The following is an 18,600-nucleotide window of genomic DNA, read 5'->3' on the forward strand; positions in this document are numbered from 1 at the left end:
TCTTCGGATACACTTCTTGCGGTGTGTATATACATACACGTCGTACGCGACGAGGTGGCTATATCTTATAAGCCGCGGTCCGCCCACTATCTCAGATCGCTGCTTATGGCCAGACACGATCCTCCGCCGCACCTCCATTTTTCTTCCCGCGCGTAACCTTTGTACCTCGTATTCTAATAAATTCCGATTTGGGTCATCGACGCGCTTCCGGATTGTGCCCTTTCGCTCGATAACATAACGCGCGCGCGCGCGCGTTTCGTCGCGATATAATCGTTCTTTTTCATTGAAAAAAAAAAAAAAAAAAAACACACACACACACACGGGACTGCTGCGCGTATTCCCGATGACGAATTGTACTACGGGAAAGCAGCGGCCTATTGGCCATCCCAATACGCGAAGCTTATCCGGAATACCTACTCGCAAATTAACGCGCGAGTACGTTAATGCCGAATTATAACAGTGTATTTAATCTTTACGAAGTTGGTGCTGCAGGCGATTGTTGGACATTAATAGCATTTACATGATTGATTAATGCCAGCTATGTCATTAATTATCTACGGGCTCGCCACTATTGTCAACCTAGAGAATTGGCGATAATACCAAGCCAATATATACGTATCGCATCTGCATAATTAATGAATTTCGCCATGAATCTGATTTCATGATGCTGACATTTTTTTTTCTCGAGAAAAAATAATACTGTCCGATAATGTCTCGTAAAAAAAAAAAAAAAAAAAAATTGTAAGACAGGTTTAGATGTGAAGAGACTTTTATATTGTAAAAGCGATTTTAAATATCTGTGTAAGTTGAACGACGTCGCGCTAGCTAGGGAGTTGTTGGAAGAGAGAAAGAAAAAAAAAGAAACGACGAGATAGACAGACCAGTCAGTCGCGAACGAGCGTGTCCGGTCGAAAATAAAATATTGATTTTATTATAACAATTTTTCAGAAAAAATAGAAACATTTGACCATATAAAAGAGATTGTATCTAATTTTATATGATCATATGAGATCAGTTTCGAAAATTTGACGCGAGATCTGTTTACTTATATATAAGATCACACACACACACACATGTTTTTATTTTTTCTCGCGCGTCTCTCTTTTATCTCGGCTTGCAAAATTGACGCGAACGCCCACTTGAGTCGCCGAAAAAAAGTTTTTAATTCATGGCGACTTGTTAACTTTCGGATTTCTGTTTCGCGCTGACTTTATTCGGAAAACTACTTAGAGCGAGTGTCGAAGTGACACGTGTCAATGATGTACGCCCCGAGAAAAAAATCGAATGTGATAAGTGTATGAGATTTATACACAAGTGATCAGATTCCGGATCTGATTTCATATGATCATATAAAATCAGACTCAAACTTTGGCACGATCTGATCACTCATGACTTATATGATATATATAACAATATATATGTAACTTCTTATATGATCGTATGTTTTTATTTTTTCTCGGGATTTCTCGCGTCTCTCTTTTATCTCGGCTTATCTCAAAATTAACACGAACGCCCATTTGAATTGCCGCGAAACAATATTTTCGATTTATGGCGACTTGTTAACTTTCGGATTTCTGTTTCGCGCTGACTTTATTCGGAAAACCACTTAGAGCTAGTGTACGTGTCGAAGTGACACGTGTCAGTAATGTATATGCCTCGAGAAGAAAAAACAGAAACATGATCGTTATGAGATTATATATAAGTGATCACAGATCCCGCGTCAAATTTCGAATCTGATCTTATACGATCATATTGATCAATTTGGCGCGATCTAATCACTTTACATATAATTTTATATGATCGTATGTTTCTATTTTTTCTCGGGATGATCATTGTCGATACGGGGGGGAGGCTTATGTGCGGGACGTGAGAACGCGCGCGTATCACGAGAAGGGTGTGTGTGTGTTATTGCTCTTGAAAATGTCCTTCGAGAAAGGAAACGACCTTCGGTGTCCAACTTATTCGCTCGGCTTGTCTCCCGTAACACAAAGAGATTGTCAGCAACACGGTCATTCCTCGACGCGTTCCGTTTTGACATGCATGTGTCAATAACTCGATGACGCTAATACACCTGGTAGAAAAAGAGATTTGCGGAAGAAGGTTTTCTCGTCTACCGTTACAAAGGAAGGTAACGCAAGATCCTTCACTCGGACGCAACGCGTCGTTGTCGTCGTCGTCGTCGTCGTCGTCGTAGTAGTTCCCCCGTGTCGCTCTTTCATTATCATTTAAATTTCCCGCCTTTGACACGTACTGGTAAGAGCGCATCCTTTTCTGGGAAAAAACACCGCCGGAAAAGGCACTCTGCCCTTTGTTGCGGACACTACCTTTTTCGAGGCATTGTAAAAGCAGTCGTGATTGGCGGACGAGGGGGTTGCGGGTGTACGTTGCGAGAGAAGAGAGGGTGGCCGACGGCGTAGAGGGTGGCGGTGGCGCGTTTAGAGGTGGATGGTGCGCAAGCGCGCGTCGAAGGGTTGGTCGCGCCGACAGCCGCGCTCGCTATCACCGGCGAGGGACGTCGGTAGTCGGCATCGGCGAGCCGCGGTACGAACGTCGTTTATTGCTCTATTCGAGTTTCGCGCGGCACTCGACGTCACCGGCGAGAAAGCACGTCGGTCTTTACGCCGCGGCCAGTAGTATTTAAGAGTTCACCCACCTCCGCGGCGCGCGCGAATCAACACGCGAAGGCGAGAGAGCGCGTCGCGTGCGCTGCACCTTTTCATTTTAAGACCCTCGTCCGTAATATTAAAGTCCTAAGCCGGTGGCGCGCGTCCCAGGTGTGGTGAGTGAAACGGATTTTTGTGGCACGACCTTCCAACGCGAACGACAGACGCGCACACACCAGACAACCAATCGGCCCGATCCGGCGCATCTTCCCTTTTTGCGAATCTCCATTTCTCGTGAAATATACTTAATCGTCGGCCAGGCCGAGTGTAGTCTCGAGTATGTAACGACGTGGGATGAGGTGAGTACCGTTCGTTTCTGTCTATCGCCGCGCCAATGCGGGCCACACCGGTGCCGATTTTGCGGCCGGTAATTGTTACTCAATACGTTGCGGTCGCGGGCGCGGAAAGACCGTTGCCGCGATGGTCAATTTTCGACTATATTGCCGACTGTTTCGTGAATGAAGAGTGAAGCGGAAAGTAATTGGCTTTTAACGTAACAATTAGCTAAAACGCGCGAACGGTTTTATCGACAAATATATTTCTCGCTTGTATTTTTTTACGCGCTTCGTAGTGATGAAACGGTAACGATAATAAAAAAAAAAATAAAAATAAAAAGTTTTTGAGGTTTTTTTAGTCATTTTTAATGATAACCGATTCGGAATAATTGAACGTTAAATTAGACATCGAACTGTAAATAACGGCGTGAAAGTTTCGACGAAGTTTTTTTTTTTTTTTATCGTTCTTTTTGGCGTGTTTTGGCGCGTCGGAAACAATATTACGTTTTGTCGGTTGAACAAACGCAGAAATAGATTTACCGCGGAAGATGCAATGAAAAGAAAGTTCTCGACACTGAACTTAGAACATCGAAAAAAAAAAAAAATAATAAAAAACAAACAAACTTTATTTCGACGTAATGTCTACCACAGACGTCAAAAGTTTATCGAAAGTTGATCGATTTCGAAGAGAGACTGTTTGAAAAGTAACTCGCTCGAATAATTTAAGTGCTTTCGCGCTGAAAATGTACTTGAGAAACAATCACGTTAATAATGATTGCATTAACCTTAAGTTACGGACTTAAGATTAATTTAGACGAAATTGTATATTCCTCGTATATATTTAACGAATGTATGAAGAGAGAGAGAATAAATTTAATTTTATTAATGTATAAAATATTTTATTTTACCGGGGAGAGAGAATATTTTTTTTCTTTCTCCCCACGTTTCTCGATAAAAGAATCGAACATTTTTTTTTTAATAAAAGTTTTCGGCATTCGCGATATGTCATCGTATATACCGCCACATTTAAATGCAAAGAATTTTCTATTTTTGCCGATGGTTTATAAATTAGAATTTTAGTTTTTAATAACAATTGTTTCTTTTTTTTTTTTTTCAAAAAATAAAACCCTTCCACGTTTCATTCTTATTCAATAAAGCTAGAAAAACGTTGAATTCTTTCAGCAAAACCTATTGATTGACAAATACCACCGGTATCCTACGTACATACGTGCGAACAAAAATATTGAAAAAGTTCTGATGAAAATTTGGTTTCACTTGTGCGTTAGCACGTTTTGAATACGTACATATGTGTATGCAAAGGATGCATGTGTTTCCGGCGATAGTTTACAAATCATAGTCTATCCAGAGTTTTCTTCAAAACAATATTTCTGTTCTTCAATTAAACAATTTTGCACTTTTTTTTCTACGTGCGGTGAGTCGTTAATATTTCGTGAAAACTCGTGCGGAAGAAAAACTAAAATCGAGAAATTTGACAATTCAATAATCGCGTTGCAATTACGCACAAAGTGCGCGCAGCGCTCTCGTTTGTGTTTTCGATGATGTTGGCCGTTTCATATTGCGCATCGCGTGCTCAATCGTTCGGAGTCTAATAGTTCGCGAAATATAATCGGGCCGCGGTATCGGTATGGCCGCCGAGTTGCAGTTTGTAATATACTGGCAGTACAATACGGTGTTTCTCAAAACTTTGAAGTGGGCTGCGGTTGCAGTTGAATTGCTTCATTAGATCTTACTTATACGACGGGAGGTTAAGACCACCTCGATATTACTATTCCCCGCGCGGTACGGCCGATTCCGCGGTGTGTGAGTTCTTGCACGAACGAATTAGCCGGATTTTCGACGCGGAACAGCAACGCGCTCCGTTATCGAAAAATCCGAATACCGTGTGTGCACCTATATCTAACGTATAAATAAAATACGATCAGTTTTTTATTAGCACGCTCTTCCGTATTTTAAACAAAAATTTGCCCGGATATGTGTTATTATATTATTAGAGAAATAATACACGTTTACAAGATATATATATATATATATATATACGTATATATGTGAAAAATATGAGCAATTTTCATTGGCACGCTCTTTCGTATTTTAAACAAAAATTTCACCGGGTGCGCGTTATTATATTATTAGAGAAACATTACGTGTTTACAAAATATATTATTACAAAACGCAAATATACACATGTTTTTCATGTATTAATAAAATAATGTAATTAAAAGATATTTTATGCAAACATTAATATATAATTAGCTCTCGTTATTACTTTCTGTCGTTTTAACATTTTTTAATTTGTTTCATCGCGTGATACATATAAAAAGAGATATACGTGTAATGTAGTTAAAAAAAATAATTGCTGCGTGAGAGTTTTTAGGAGCGCGACTGCTCTCAAGTGCAATAAACGAGGTTAGTAAAACCGCGATCGTTGGGGGGGAACTCTATAAAAAGCCGGGATGTGCGTGAGCGATGCGAGTGAAGGGCTCTTTCGTTCGTTCTTTTTCGTATCTTTATTGGCCAGACATCGATTAAAATCGGACGTGTTTACAAATTCGTGGAAGCAAAGTAACTATAGCCGCGCGCGATGTTACGACCTCGCGGCACGAGATTCTGTAGTAAAAGGGCGCGACAAATGAGCGCAATTTTAGTCTTTTGATATCGTGCGTAAAAAAAAAAAAAAAGTTCGGCAACTTCGAACACGCGCAGCGGTCTGATTTCGCGGTCGTTTATTCATCCCCTTCCCTCCCTTCGCACGAAGATAAAATGTATTAACTGTCTAAACGTATTACTGTCGAACAACAAAAAACGGCGATTGCCGTTTGAAAAAAATAAAAAAAAAAAGGAAAAAAATAGAAAATCGAGTAATTTTTTATTATTGAATTTTAATTCAAACTTGTGCGCGCGTAGTGCTTTTGACGTGCACAATGATTTTTACATAAGCGTTTTTAATAAAGACATCAAAGATAATAAACCAAAAATATTTCATACGTTGAAAAATTAATTTTTTGTTTCAATTACACGTATGAAATATCATTTTTCTTTGATACTTTCAATACACACACATGTGTGTGTGTGTGTGTGTGCGTATTGAGAGTTTAGATGAGTTTTCTGATTCAATATAAAATGTGAAATCATGCACACTTTATTTAGAATTGCGTCTGATAGGTAATTATTATGTGCATTTTTAAACATCGAATCGTATAGAATATAGCAATAAATTACAACGTAACTACGCATCAAGTTGAAATTACTTTGAGCTCGGAATAGTAATAATGGTCGGCGAAATTAAAGCCGGACTGCGTGCAAAATTAGCTTCATTTCAGTAGGATCATTATTATTTCGTTATGTTAAGAATTCCTAATTATACCGAGTTCGGACGAGTGAGTTCGTGTAATTTTTAACAGGATACATCATCGTTTAACCAATTGCGCCGTTGTTTAATAAATTGGCTGGGGGTGATGTTTGAGCGGTAATATGGACGCACTTATGCTCGATATTCAGTCACTGCGCGGTGATGTGTAAATAAATTTCAGATATAAATTGGCCATGTTGGGCGAACGCGAACTCGAATAAAATTCCGCTCGTATCTCCGTGCGCAACCTTTATTAAAGCTCAAAAATAGTGGTAATTTCTATAAATTTCCGACAAAGCGCTCGACGAGCTCGCGGTTGATTGAACGCACTAATTCGATATTTAATATTAACCCGATGTACCGTTGAATTATAAACACAGCAGGGCAACAACGGGGCACAATAAATTCAACGTAAATTGATCCGTTCGTCCGTCCGTTCGTCCGTTCGTTCGTTCGGTAGACGCGCATGCGATCGGCGCGAACGCCAATATCGGAAGTTAATGAAATACACTTCTGCATTGTAACTTTAATAATATCAGGGCCGACGCGCGTATTTAATTACGCGCCTAAATTTACTCGCCGCCTCACTATCCGAGAGATCTTGCGCAACTGTGGTCGTTGGCCGGCCCGGTAACGACGACGGTAACCGTCATTAACGTTCTTAATGAAAGGGGCTGAATCGCTGAGCACGCATATACTGTCGGATGGGGTTACCTTCGGGGATTAACTCCGCGTCACTGTAAAAATGTTTACGGACCTTTCTTTCTCTCTCTCCCTCCTCTCTCTCTCTCTCTATATATTTTTTTCACCGAGTAATTACCGCTGATACACACCCAAAGTTTTTGTTTCAATACTTGTAAGCGCAAAATTTAATTGATTTTTTTTTGTTTTTTTTTTTAAACAGTAAGTTAACAATAATTTTCACCGCTAATGCGCGCACGTTCACCACCGCGGAAGCGAAGTTAACCCCATTTGGCGCGATACGCATAAAGTCGAGGCACGGCGCGCGAAATAGAGAACGAGACGGGAGTGCGAGAAACAGGGTCGGAGGAACAACGAGAAAGATAAAGAGAGAGAGAGAGAGAGAAAAGGAGAAAGAGTGAGAAAGCACAAGAGGAGTATCTTGAGTGGTCTAGTGGAGTGGTGCACGGAAGAGTGTGCAAGAGGTAAAGAGAAAAGGAAGGGATGGCAAAGGGGTGCGCCTGGGGAGCCGAGGGGTCGGATGATGCCTCCTGGTTTCTCCACTTTCCACGCTCCTTTTACTCCTTCTTCTTTCGCTTCGTGCCGCATCCACTTTCTTTCTCTCTCTCTCTCTCTTTCTCTCTTCCCTTTATCTCCTTTAGCTCGGCCTAGCCTTTTCTCTATCGTATCCTTCCGCGGAACACCCGCCCTCAATAGAGGAGAGGCAGAAGGCGGTCGAATGTCTGCCGGTGTACTCAAGCTCGCCTAGTATCTTCATGGTGGCGCTCCGGAGACCGGAAACCGCGAGCACGAGACAATTCGCGACATGTGGCGGTGCCGCGTTTCGTGCATTCGCAAGAAGTTTCGCGTCTTATTGTTCGCGCTTATTCCCCCGTTTGTTCGTTACGCTGCGCGAATTGTCGCGCGCGCGTGCGCGCGCGCAAAGAATATTCGGAATAATGTGAACAAATAATTTTCCCGTGCATTAAATTATATTTTTGTCTGTAAATTTCAATTAAATTTTCGCGCGACTTTGTTCAATTTAATTATTTTATATTCGCTTAACGTGATTATTACATATTTGATTAATATATATTTTCTAACAATATTGATCGTAAGTTTGCGATTGTGTTTGCCATATCGAAGACAAACGCCAATATCTTTTGTCTCAAATCTCCATCCTCTTGATATGAAATTTTCTAAATTTATTTATTAATTTTTTTTTTTGTCGTATAATATACGTAGCAGTTATTAAGCATGTATTTTACGCTGCAAAGAACTTCTTGATAGCGGTTTCAGCGGAGCACAGGCAGCTATACGGCGCATATGTAACACAGCAGAGAGAGAGAGAGAGAGAGAGAGGGAGCGAGAGAGGAGAACGTGTGTGTACGTGATAGCCAGTTTCGTATTACACTGTCGTATAATGCCCCGCCCGTCGTAAAAAGGGAAAGGATATATGAAACGTAGGATTTTCTTCAAAGAGTAGAGAAGCACCGAGAAGAAATAATGGATATAATGAGGCAGACTCGCGCTATTCGTTTACCGTGTCGGTCTCTACTCGGCTATACGCTTCAAGAATATCTTTTCCCTCTTCGGCATAATAAAATCGCGATCTATAACAAATACGAATGCTTTTTAGTACCTTCGTAAATTTTCCGAGCATCTCCACTCGAATTTGATTCCGAAGATTTACCGAGTCCGTTTTTGTTGTCGCGCGAAAACCATAAAGACCGTCTCTCTCTCTCTCTCTCTTTCTCTCCCCCTTCCCTCCCCGCTACACACGAGAAATTGATGGCACTTTGTCGGATAACGGTTAACGATAGTTTGATATTACGACACACTGCTTTGAATGGACGAGCTTTTGCTCGTCCTGAACGTTACCTCAACATTGTTCAACTAAACTCTAAACAACAATCGGAGCGCTTGGCTGCATGATCACAAACTGCACCCGCGTCCCCTCGTGAGTCTCAGCTTATCTGTGATTATTTTGCGCAATATATACATACGTATATACATATACGTACACGGTGGAAACCGAGTTTGAAATAATTTCGAAAGAAAAGAAAATCGATGTTTCTTATACGTATATATCGCGCGGAATCATTGGCGCGATGGTATAGCGTGCGATCAATCTGATATGGCAAAGAGATTACGATCGGGAGGAGGAGGAGAAGGAGGAGGGGAGAACAATTTGCACTTTATCGCGCCATCTCGATTACGATAATGGCGTCGTCGGTCGGGCCGAGTAAAACGAGAGTGATATTAGGTATTCACAGTTTACGTCATAATTTATACACAATATGTTGTGCTATTTTATATTGGTTGCGTGGCGCTCGCACGTATACACATGCATTTCTCTCTTTCTCTTCCTCCTCGATATTCCGGGGCGCGTAATCGAGATTTATATCAGTCGATCGACATTACGTTCGCGGATAATACCCTGCTTACCCTCTCTTCCTCTCTCTTTCTCTCTCTCTCTCTCTCTCTCTCTCCTCTCTCTCCTCTCTCTCTCTCTCTCTCTTTTCTCTATATAGCTTCCTTGCTTTCATATCCGTTATTTCTGACCTCAAAAGCCCGTTCGTAAAATTCGATTTACCTACACGCGTTTATCAGATAAATGGCGAATGTATCGGTGAAAATATGAACCTCTGCTAACAAAGTAACAAAAGCCGCAAATGCCGGAACGAGAACTGCCGGTTTGCGCGTTATTATTTCAGCGACAATATCACGCAACAAAGTTTTTACATACATATCGAGACTGAGCTTTTTCTCTTGTTTTTTTTTTTTTTCTTTTTTGTCCCCTCCTTCCTGAAGATTGAACGAAAGATATTCTATCGCGTCATTTGCGCGATAGTTTTTGATCGCCGTTTTTCATTAACGAAAAAACAAATTATTTCTAAATACATGTAAACACCTTGCAAAGACTCCGGACGGAAAAATTAAAAATAAACTTTCGAGATGTGTAACGCGTTTGCGGAAATAATCAACAAGCGACGACGGGGGAGAGAGGTCGCGCAGCGGAAAGAGTTCGCGGCTTTACTTTCTTAAGCATTAAGCGGTCTTAAAACTTTTTTCACCGCAAAGTTACCTCTCGCGCTGCTCTTAGCCTATTCCACCGTATAACAAATTCCGGCTGCGCCAAGCGAAATCCGCGACGTGGAATAATGTACAATTATCCGGCGAGAAAGCCTGTCCGTCGTCGGGCGCAATTAGAGCACATCCGTTCGCCGAGCCGTCGGTAGATTCCATTTTTTTTCATTTTTTTTTTTTTTTTTTTTTTTTTTTTTTTTTTTTTTTTTTCATAAATCTCCGCCGCACTTTATAAGCGGTCTGATCCTAGATTAGAGTTAATTTTGAAACGACGGACCGATGGCCGGCTATAAGTGGATTTTTCTCTGCCCGGCGGTCGGCGCCATTGCCGCCGCCGCCGCCGCCGTCGATGAGCGGCGGATTATGTATCAGTTCGCGGATACGCGCGGGGTAGCGCGCGGGGGATAAATGATCGGGGGAATAACGAACGATGCGGCTAAAATGCTTCTAAATGCACTTCACTTCTTCTCTCTCTCTCTCTCTATCTATCTATCTCTCTATCTATCTCTTTCCCTCTCTCTCTCTCTCTCTCTCTCTCTCAAAATATCGATCTCTTGATCGGCTAGCACCGCAAGAAGATAGTCGGAGAGCGGATTCGCTGCCGCAGCGGATTCGAAAATTTCGCGCGCCACGTGCATCGAATAACGGGACCGATTTTCTGTGCATGTTTCATGCGACGCCGTCGAATGTATTGCCAAAGCCGAACTGATTACCCGCTTTCTGCGCGCGCGGGACGCAAACAGGCATCCATCAAATGCCATAAATCCCCGTGATTCAGCCAACCTCGTAATCTGTAAATTCAAAATGAATTACGCTCTCTCGTGCACAGCTAGAAAGCCGAGGGACACGAGAGAGAGGTAGAGAAAGAGAGAGATTGTGTGAGAGAGAGAGAGAGAGAGAGTATGCGAATCGAGCGAATATTATGCGATCTGTCGTGTTCCGGAAACTAGCACGCGCGCGCGCGTTACGTTCAACGACTACCTGCTACTTTTCGACCGGTTGCTCTCGATTGGTTTATTGAAATGTCAAATCAAAATCAATCGATGTTAGTAAACGAAGTGCCGCGACTAGTTTCCGTGCATTGCGGCCAAGAAAGACGAGGCGACGACGCGCCCTCGATTCGATTTGAAATTCGTGATTATTGATTGCCTTTGTGTCGACGGACCGGCGCGGGCGTACACGCGCGCCCGGTCTTCCTTTGATTATCGCACGGAAGGATTGCAGCAGCCGTTGCAGCAGCCTTTGGCGAATCCTGTCCTTTTCGCGAATGCACACTCCTTCAGATGGTGAATTTCGAAAGAAGGAAAAGCGAATGAAGCGAGATGCCGATGAACGATTTCGCTTTGTAGCTTCGTCGCGTGCGACGTTACACGTACATACATACGTACGTACGTACGTACTCGCGCAATCTTTTCGATCGAACATCAATCACCTGGATATAGTTTTGTTCCAATTAATCCACGAGAAAACAAACCCCACTCTGCGAGAACGTCACTTTTCTTTCCACCTCTCCTCGCCGGAATTTTCCGTAATGCGGTCGTGAAATAAACTACGATATCGCCGCGCCGAAATCGAGCGGCACTATACCCGAAAGCCCGGTCGGAAACTAATGCACGCAATAACGTCGGTTTAAGCGTAGCTTAATGACTATAACTATGGCCAGGATTAGCAGCTAACTTGGTCGTAAACGTTTCCTTCGGGACCTGGAAGGCTTACTTAGACTGGCGTGGATACACGGATCCACGCGGAATATTGCCAAACCGAAAACACGATGCCCGTACTCTTCCTCTTCTCTCCCTACCGCACTCGTTGACCAAAATGTGAGCAGCTACGGAGAGAAGCCAGCCGCTCGGAGAAACAACGTCGTGAAAATTCCACGACGAATTTTCCGAAAACAGATTCCGATATCTTCTAAGTAAAGATTTATTTTTATTATTATTATTTTTCGTATAAAGAATATCAACAATATTGTTGTTATTTTTTGGTTTCCGGATATTCTCTTCCGCAATTCGCTTTTTTTACGTCGTCACCGGAGGAAATTACGTAAAATCTTCCGCGCGAAAGAGTTTATTTTTGTAACTTCGTTAATTTTTAAAAACTGAAAGATGGAATAAAAAGTAGTTTTTTTTTTTTTTTCAGGATATTTAAGGACATATAATGCGTTTGTACGGCGAGTACGTTCTTAGGAATACGTTAATTAAAAAGAAGAAGCGAACGCGCTTTTGATTTTCGAAATTACAAATGATGAGACGGCAGCGCGACACGCACCTGTGAAATCTCTTTTATTTAACAGACAACACAATCGAGAGCGATTTATTCCGAGCTATCGATTGTTTACGCTCAGGTGAATTACTCCCGCGGCGAATTCGCCGGTGCGCGCGCGCGCGGGAGTGAGAACGGAAATCCAACCCGTCCTCGAGTGCCACGGATCTATGTACGACGAAATAGGATTTAGTCGGGCGCGCGCGAGCGCGGGATGTAATACAAATTCGCCGTAAATAAATTACACATCCGCGACGACAATTTCATTCTCCCCGCCCTTTCCCTCCTCCTCCCCTCCCCTCCTACTCGCTACGGTAAATACATCATCCTTCCGTGTGTTCGTAATATACAATCCGCTTGCAAAACGGCACGTGACGCGCACGCATGTAGGGTGTTGCATCGTATGTGCTACGTGTGTCGATTCGATTTTAACGTTTCTTCCGATGTCCGGGGGAGAAAAACTGTAAAACCCTCCCTTTCTTCCGTGCGCGAAAAGAGCGGCACTAAAAAACGAGAGTTTTACACACAAAGTAACGTCTTGCGTTGTCTATGCGACGATAAAGTTTCGAAGTGAGAAGTTTTAACGTTTTGCAGAAACGTTATTATTACTTCAATAAGAAGAAAGGGAGAAGACAATGACGAGCTGTACACCTGATGTTAGGGTAAAATTTCTTTTTTACATTCAGAGATTTAACAAACGTTTCGAGATCCGCTATGGGATCTTCTTCGGTGTCTATGCACACAATTACAAAGAAATTTCTTTGCAATTGACTAAAGTCACGTGACTGTACTTTAGTCACGTTTTTAGAGACACGTGACTGAAGTACAGTCACGGGACTTTAGTCGCGTGTTGATTTTCCACTTCTCCCTGTCACGTGACTTTACTTTAGTCACGTTTTTAAAGACACGCGACTAAAGTACAGTCACGTGTTGTTTTTCCACTTTTCTCTTTCACTATTTTTTGATTTTGATTTTTTCATGCGTTATTTCTGACATCTCTCTCTGATGTGTATTATACGGTTTGTAAGACGTATATACTAGCTGTCGGTCGCGGTGACAGGTTGCGCTCACTGACACAACATAAAAACAACAATAGCGTGCGCGCGTCTGCGTTGTGCTAGTAATGAAAATTTCCTGTGGCTCAACGTTTTGTTAAGCAGCGAGCAACACGCTATCGAAACATATAAGGGATAAAAAATTTTGACACGACCAAAGTGCAAAGATACATCGGATCAATCTAAACAGAAAAGTTATTTATTTAACAACACAATGAGACCAATAAGCCGTTGTAATCCACAGGTGTAGGTGGTGCCCAGGTAATAAGCAATAAAAAAACCAATTTGTGTTCTTCAAATAAACAGGAACGTTTCGATCGAATATATTTTTGCGAAGTTATTTATTATTTTGCAAAATTTGTGTTATTTATTGAGCAATTAATTACTTGTGTGAGCCAATAACAGCGTGAGAAGCGACAATCCTCGAACTCAGCAAGCGTGTGTGATTTTCAGTTCCTGAGAAAAAATAGAAACATGAGATCATATAAGATCATATATAAGTGATCAGATTTCGCGACAAATCTCGGATCTGATTTTGTACGATCACATAAAGATCAGATTCGACATTTGCCGCGATCTGATTACTTTATATATAATCTCATGTGATCATATGTTTCTATTTTTTCTCGAGTCGCACCGCCGTGAAAATCAGTTGATTGCAATAAATTGTCACACGTTTATTTGTTCCGCTTCTCGTCGTCGAGAGATTGGACGAAATAAGACAGTTTTCTTTGACAACCGTAAGTCATACGTACACCTACAAGATCCGAGCTATCGCGTTCCAAAAATTACACGTTAATTATTAGCTCAATAAATATTTGCGAATTTTGCAAAATGATAAATGACTTTTTCCGTTCAGATCGACGCGTTCAATCTATCTTTACATATCGACTGCGTCACAATTAATAATTTTAGATACGTCGTACGTACGTGCAGAGCACCGTAAACGTTTATTCGAAGCGGAACGACCATCGCGCGCGGAGACGCCATTCCGGCGCAGAACTTCCGCGAGCGGACATGCGATTTTTTTCGATACACGGATGCGATGTAGTCATTGTAGTCTTGTATCGATCACCGCGCCCCGGCTAGGTCGCCGCCGACGCATGTCGGTTAATTGCACGTGAACGAAAGAGCGAGCTCGCTTTTTTTTTTGCGAGCCATGCCGTAAAATCGCGGTCGCAAAGCCGCGGAAATATAAAATCGCCGCGGACACACGCCCCAACTAGACACGCCCCCTCCGCACGTTCGCCGGAAGTCCGGCTCTAAATAACAAGCAGCAGTTAAATTATTATTCCGACGTCAGACAGGTGATACGTGGCCCGCGTTGCAACTGCAACTCCCGAGCGCAACGTGCATTATCCCAGGGATACGACACCTCCGCGCTGAGTTTGTTGAATTTTTTAATCCCATCAACGCACCAACACACGAACCGGGACCGATTCAACCAAAAACTGCGTACGCCGCTGCCGCCATTAATCTTTCACGCGTCCGTCGCGCGCGAAGATCATATCTCCATATCGAAATGCATCGGCCGCGGCGTTGCATCGCGCGCGACTGTAAAAATCGAGCACTTTCGGCGGGGGATACCTTTTTTTACAATGCGGTCCGATATATTGATGTTTTTTTTTTTTTTTTTTGTATTTTGCGGAGCGGAGAATAGGCGGAAAGGAGAAATTCTCTTTGTGCTTTCACATCAGCGACAATAAACCGTGAATTGTATACGTTGCGTATACACAACAACACCGGCGGCGCGCATCGCTCTTTGTTAATGACAGGTTTCTTAATGAAATCCTCGACCGGCGGCGCGTGCTCTCTCGAGCGAGAATTTGATGGATGAACTTATCGCTATCGTTGCCTAGCGGTGAAGTTTCTTTTCAGTTGTGCAATCGAACGCTGTCGATCGAAGGTGTCTAATGATTGAGGAGATTGCGGGTTACTTGTTGAGAATTTCAAGCGGGCAGACGCTATCGTATCACAAGAGGATTTCCCGCGAACGTTTCAAGTGGATATTCTGATTGCGAGATGTATATATATATATATATATATATACGTATCCCGCGGAGAATAACGAGAGTATCGTAAATTCGCACCTTCGCTCTAACAATTGAGCTCGTCACAATTTACAAACGACGTCGTAGGTTCTAACGGCGGAAGTACACGAATTATTTAAAAATTTTAAATTCTATGTTGTGTGTGTGTGTTTATATGTATTTTTGTGTGTGTGTGTGTGTGTGTGTGTATGTGACACTGTGGCACACTGCGCCGTTGTTACCGTTGTGTATATCCTCAAATTTCTCGAAAGTACACTTTCCTGCTTTAATATTGCAACGACAATACGCGCGGTTTCAGTAGAGTAGTTTTGGTTTGGTCCGACTTTGCCCGCGCGCACTCCTCTGTGCGAGCTTTATTTTAATAATCATCTCACGCGGCTAATGAACGTAGCTAGCCAGCACGCATTTTCCGGAGATGTTGTATCATAGATTTCCTCGGAGACCTCGAAACGCGTGTACACGAAGAAGGGAGGAAAAAAGAGAAAGAGAGAGCGAGATAAATAGAGAGAGAGAGAGAGAGAGAGAGAGAGAGAAAAGGGAGGATCGTTTCTCGGAAAGGGAATATAAAAATATGTGCTCGAGCCTTCAATCGCCCTGGCTACGTCGCGATTTACATGAGAAGACAAAAACTTGCTTTCGAGGCGTCTCTCCCCGAGCGAGCTCTCGCCGCACCCGCAAATTTCGCTCTCCTTTTTGCTCTCTCTTTCTCTTTCTCTCTTTCTCTCTCACACACACGCACACAGAGCCGCAAGACTGCGAGGTTCACAGGAAAAGCTGGCTCAGCGCGACTTCCCCGCGTCTCGGTACTTTGCATTTTACAATAGCATAGATATTATGTAAAGCATCCGTGCACGCGCGCGAGTATACGCACGCGGTCCAACGGCCTGCGCGCGTGCGCGCGCATATGGAGCGCATATATTCGCGTGTACTTAGTTATACATCAGAATTTCCGTAACCTTATACATATATATATATGTATATATATATATATATATATANTATATATATATATGTGTGTATACACACACATATTCTGTATAAACGGTATATGTAATTTTGTAATAAGTCGGTGACGGTTGTATACAACATCAGAATTTCCGTAACCTTATACATATATATATATGTATATATATATATATATATATATATACGTGTGTATATACACACACACACGCACGTACATGCGGTTGTATAATCTTTACATACAAACGTACTTGTCCCGCGCACTTGAGCATTTAAGCTCTTTCTCCTTTTCTTCCGCGCCGCGCGACACCGCACCGGCATCGTCACTTATCCCGCCGCGCGTAGCTCTCGACTCTTGTTCCGTGTACAAAGTGTCTACGCGCTCGATTTTCCTCTCGACCGCCTCCGTGGGAATGTATATTCCTGTATGTATGCATATGATGCGCAGGGAGTACGGGGGAGAGACAGAAAGATAGGAAGAGAGAGAAGAAAGGAAGGGGAAGAATGAGAGATAGATAGAGAGAGAAAGAGAGAGAGAGATGGAGTGGTTACATGTCGTTCGTGTACATACGCACACTTTTGAAGCACGTACTCGCGCATTTAAATTTCCTCGTCTTTTTTCACGAAGCGCTTATCTTACATAACGCTTCCCGTTTCTATATCGCGAATAGTGTACGTGTGTGTGTGTGTGTGTGAGCAAGAGAGAAAGAGAAATATATATAGAGTTCGGATAAGGCTTTTGATAAGAGAAACGACGGCGCTCCCCGCCGTTGAGGTAAATGCTCGATCTAACGTAATACATAATATACGTTGCGTTTTCGTTGAATAATCTTGCGCGCAAGAGAGGAAAGGAGCGGGGTGCGTCACCTCGCGGCTTTCGTGCTGCGAGCGCCTCGTCTTCTTTTCTCGCTGCTCGCGCGCGTTAATTAAAACGCGGCAAGTCCCAAACGTTCGATGTAACTTGAAAACGATTTTTTATTTATTTGTAAAATTCTCTCGGACCGGGTTCTTTTGTCACAATCGAGAATCACAATTCTTATACGACGGATCCTCCGAAAGAAGAGGGAGGATGGGTCTTGCGCGCGCGAGGGAGGATGACATATTCTTTCCATTTACAACCCTCGGAGCACTTCGCTTCCGCGCCGGACTCAAAGGACGAAATACGCGAGGGAAAAGAAGGGCTTGCTTGCTTGCTTGCGCGCGTGCTCGCTCGCTCGCTCGCCCGCCGGTATCGGGCTAATATAGGGTCGCAAAAGGTGAAAGGATCTTGACGTCTTGCGTCTACCTTCTGACTTACCCTTCCCGGTGGATCCTGTCTGCTGCCGTTCCTTATTGCCTGTCGTTGCAGGTTCCCTTCCGCACGCGCTTTTTCTCTCACTCTCTCTTCTTTTTTTCTCTCTCTCTCTCTCTCTTTCTCTCTATCTGTCTATCTATCTCTCTCATTCCCCTCGGTCCCGCAAAGAAGAGCGCTGGCCTAGCGTTTCACGAATATCGATTCTCTTTTCGTCCGCGCGCGCACTTGTATGTGTATTATGCATGTACGGTATGCTTCACGAGGGCATCGGGTTATCTATACGAGCCATTTTAACGCGCTGCATTGTCTTCGGTGAATTGCATTCCGTAGATACTGCCGCCTGGCTGTCGCTTGCCTCGTGCCCCGAGCTATCGTTCGTTGTATCGAGACTGTTATGCGATTCACGCACCGTCCGCAATAGTCGGTTGACGCGCGCGCAGCGCGCGCACGCTTGAAAAAGTCGTTGGAACAAAGCGCAACGGATGAACGAGCGAACTGCGCGGCGCGGCGCGGCGCGAGCGGCTCGCTGGGGGAAAATGAATATTTCGTCGTACGTCGAAAAAAAAATTCAATCAAAATGGCGCGCGACCCGCGCGCAATCGCCTCTTTTCTTTCTCCCTTTTGATATTCTCTAACATACCGCTCGCGCGAAGGGGTGATGGTCGACCTATTATCGCTCACAATGGCGCGCGTAGCGCGATAGTCCTCCCGGAGATTGAGAGAGTTTCGGGAGAGCGCGAGAAACACAATGCGGCGCAGTCCTGGATACGAATCTCTTTCACAAAATTAGCGGAAATTAGAGGGAGATTCGCTTTGATTTTTCGCGGGACTTTAAACAGCGCGCGTTAAAATGCAACACCGCGCATTCGAACGAGAGAGAGAGAGTACGCGAGAGAGAG

The 18,600-nt window shown here is 43.3% G+C and overlaps 1 protein-coding gene across 1 annotated transcript in view; it reads left to right on the forward strand.

The window, feature by feature from the left end:
* The first annotated feature begins 2,536 nt into the window (after positions 1-2,536).
* The window catches only part of LOC109855264, a 261,852-nt gene continuing 245,788 nt past the window's right edge, over positions 2,537-18,600 (forward strand). Inside the window, exon 1 of the mRNA XM_020429317.1 lies at positions 2,537-2,962. The gene's annotated coding sequence lies outside the window, so the exon portion shown is untranslated. The remainder of the gene's footprint in view (positions 2,963-18,600) is intronic.

Source organism: Pseudomyrmex gracilis, unplaced genomic scaffold (genome assembly GCF_002006095.1).
Source record: "Pseudomyrmex gracilis isolate BER0280 unplaced genomic scaffold, ASM200609v1 scaffold_85, whole genome shotgun sequence".
NCBI lineage: Eukaryota > Metazoa > Arthropoda > Insecta > Hymenoptera > Formicidae > Pseudomyrmex > Pseudomyrmex gracilis.